The 3584-nt window shown below is 38.6% G+C and overlaps 1 pseudogene; it reads left to right on the top strand.

Moving 5' to 3' along the window:
• Positions 1-1751: 1751 nt before the first annotated feature.
• LOC105306526 lies at positions 1752-2795 on the top strand (annotated as a pseudogene).
• The last annotated feature ends 789 nt before the right edge of the window (positions 2796-3584 follow it).

Raw genomic sequence — 3584 nt, 5'->3', positions numbered from 1 at the left:
AGATCATATCTCTTTGTTTCATTACTTTGCATGCAACTCCTGGTATTCAATAAATATATATTAAATAGAAAAAATCATTAATGAATAAATCTCAGAATAATGGAGAGAGATACAAAGTTATTTCTTTACCAAAAGTGAGAAGTGTTATATGATCCTTTTTATTGCCTAGAATAATAGTTCTCAGTGGGGCAGGCTATTGAGCCATTCGTGCCCAGAGGACATTTGTCAATGTCTAGAGACATTTTTGGTTTTCACATTTGGAGAGATTTTATTGGCATCTACTGGCATCTAGTAGTAGGGATCCTGCTAAAAGCCTGCCAATGTACAGGACAGATCTTCATAGCAAGAAGTTCTCTGAATTTAAATGTTCATAGTTCTGAAGTTGAGAAAGCCTGGCCTAGACCTTTGTCTATATAGGCAATGACATAACGAAATTATGTCAAAAATATGAGCAGGAATCTAAAATAGTTTGTTTCAGAGTGTGAAATTTCTTGATTAGGAATCAGATGGCCAGATGGATTCATACTAATACCCATGGCACTCTTATAATGTGAAAAGCAAGTTCACAAATATTTCTAAGGTCACAGCTCTGCAGTGGGAAGAGTCTGAGCCCTTCTTTTGGAAGGCTGAACAAGGCTTTTCCTTACTTTGCAATGTTCCAGCTTTCCAGGGATGGCAAATGACCAAGGAATGTGTTCCCATTTTACAGCTTCCTTCTCATTGTTTGACTTCTTTTAGCATTGGGAACGGAAGTTCTATCACCTGGAACCACAAAGCAGTGTGTAGTTCGAGGGTTTCCTGCCCCTTTCTCACATTCAGGGACACACCTGGCAAATATTCTTCCAGTGAAAATGTCTTCAGAGGAGAAGTGACCTGTTTTCTACCAGCACCTCAAAAATGCTGGTGTGTATAAGCACCATCTTGTTTTCTAATGCTTTGTTGTAATATATTCCATCATCTCAAGTGGTCCTCAACGTATGTTACCTTTTTCTGTTTGTTGGTAACCACTGCAGATGCAAAAACATGATGCATAACAGGAGAGAACAAGGCAATTACAGACACTCACTGCTTGCACCCTACTGTATCTCTAACAGAAACCCAATAAGGTGGCCTATCAATATAGAACACGGGAACTGCTCAAGTCTAAAAAGAAAAAAATCTTTGGCCCAATAAATCCAACATCTAACTTAATTGAATGTAAAGAGCTGTTTTGTAGAATAACTTTCTTGCTAATCGCTGTTAAAAAATCATCTTTCAATTTCACAACTTGCACTACTGGACTCCATGTAGGGATTTGTCCATTGTTGGCATCTATTTAGGAGGAAGGACTGCAAGCTTTAGGCAGGAACCTAGGCAGACAACCTGGAAACAGATGAGAGGTGATCCTTCAACCTTATAATTCCTTCCTAAAACAGTGCCTGTGGCAAAGAGGAATTCTGGAGGTAAAAAAAAAAAAAACATTTATTTTTGACTAAAGGAAATTGTATTAGATGACGGAGAACAATCATTAATTGAAATTAACCCCCAGTAATCTTGTACCTATAATTTTTGTTGGATCGTATTTTGTTAAACATTTGAGATTTATAATAAAAACTGGTAAATTGAAGAAAATATGAGTAGTAATAGCTGATAATTTCCTCAGTCATCCTGGTGTATTTAGGTTTTCTCCTCCAGGAATACTGATATTAGAATCTCATAGTTCTCATGATAATCAAGAAAGACCGTATTCTCCCAATGTAAAGAGAAGCATCATGAGCAGCAACTCGTCACCCGCTGTAGCTGCGGAGCTGTGCTATGAAACCATGACCAGATCCTGTGTGAAAACCTGTACTCGCCCGGACCCTGCCTGGTTCTCTACACACTGTTTGGCTATGGAGCTGTGCTGACCCTGTTTGGAAACCTCTTGGTAATGATTTCAGTCCTGCATTTCAAGCAGCTGCACTCTCCAACCAAGTTTCTCATCGCCTCCCTGGCCTGCTCTGACTTCCTGGTGGGCGTCACGGTGATGCCCTTCAGCATGGTCAGGTCCGTCGAGAGCTGCTCATACTTCGGGCAGAGCTTCTGTACTTTTCGCTCCTGCTGTGATGTGGCTTTTTGTTTCTCCTCTCTCTTCCACTTGTGCTTCATCTCCATCGACAGGTACATTGCTGTTACTGACCCTCTGCTCTATCCCACCAAGGTCATGGTGTCTGTGTCAGGAATTTGCATCAGCATCTCCTGGATCCTGCGCATTGCATGTAGTGGTGCCGTGTTTTACAGTAGCTCCTATGACGATGGACTAGAAGAATTAGCTAGTGCCCTCAACTGCATAGGAGGTTGTCAGACAGTTGTAAATCCAAACTGAATTTTCTATCGTTCTTTATACCTATCTTCATTATAATCATTCTCTACTGTAATATTTTTCTTATGGCTAAACAATAGGCAAAAAGTATTGAAAATACAGGTGGCAATATAGAATCATCATGAAATAGTTAAAAATCCAGAGTGGCCAAGAGTGAGAGGAAAGCAGCTAACACCCTGGGGTGACGGTGGTAGCATTTATGATTTTGTGCTTACTGTATAGTATTGAGTTACTTATTGATGTCTTTATTGGCTTCATAACACCTCCCTATATTTATGAGATTTGCTGTTGATGTGGTTATTATAACTCAGCCACGAATCCTTTGATTTATGCTTTATTTTATCCATGGTTTATGTAAGCCATAAAAGTTATTGGAAGTGGTCGGGTTTTCGAGGACAGTTCATCAGCGATGATTTTGTTCTTTAAAGAAATGTCAGCATTTAGATTGAGATAGTTGAAGATATCTTTACACTATCCAAATGAAATGAGTTTTGAAAATCAAGTTATCGACTGTTATTAAGAAGAAAAACATATTCTTCAAATTTGATAGGGTAAATCAATGTTTTTCAATTATATTAGTATGTGTACTTCCCTGATACTTCCCCCAAAATATTTATTTGACTAATAAATGTTAAATCCTATTTGTTAAATATTGCAGAGCTCCCCATACCACACTCCCTGCAGACACTTCCTTCCCTTAATTTTCTTTTTTATTCCACTGACCGTTCCCTTGCTAACCTAAAACATCTTTGTTTTCTTTGATTTCTTTTCTTCTTTCCTTACAAAGTCTTCTACTCACTCTCAACTTGTCAAAAATTTTTCTGTGATTGACTTCATGGGGCTGTTGCTTTTTGCTGTTGTTGTTGTTCTTTCACTCGCTTTGCTTATTTTCCCCAGGGAAAGTTTTTGGGTGGCAGTCAATCTATTATGCTTAATTTCTGTAGGTGTCTGTGTCAGGAATTTGCTTCAGTATCTCATGGATCCTGCCCCTTGCATACAGGTGCCCATGAGGATGGAATGGAGGAATTAGTAAGTGCTCTCTGCTCCATAGGTGGTGTCAGCTCGTTTTAAATCAAACTGGATATTGATAAAATCTCTATTATTTTCACATCTCTCATGTTAAGATGATTCAATATATTTTGGGGGGAGCTGGAAAACAGAACTGAAAAAATTGAAACTACTAGTAGAAAATAGCTACATTATCAGGGTATTGTAAGACCAAGGTGGCTAAGAGAGAGTGAAA

The sequence above is a fragment of the Pteropus vampyrus genome, unplaced genomic scaffold (genome assembly GCF_000151845.1).
Source record: "Pteropus vampyrus isolate Shadow unplaced genomic scaffold, Pvam_2.0 Scaffold443, whole genome shotgun sequence".
Lineage (NCBI taxonomy): Eukaryota > Metazoa > Chordata > Mammalia > Chiroptera > Pteropodidae > Pteropus > Pteropus vampyrus.
This window is presented reverse-complemented; position numbering and strand designations above follow the sequence as displayed.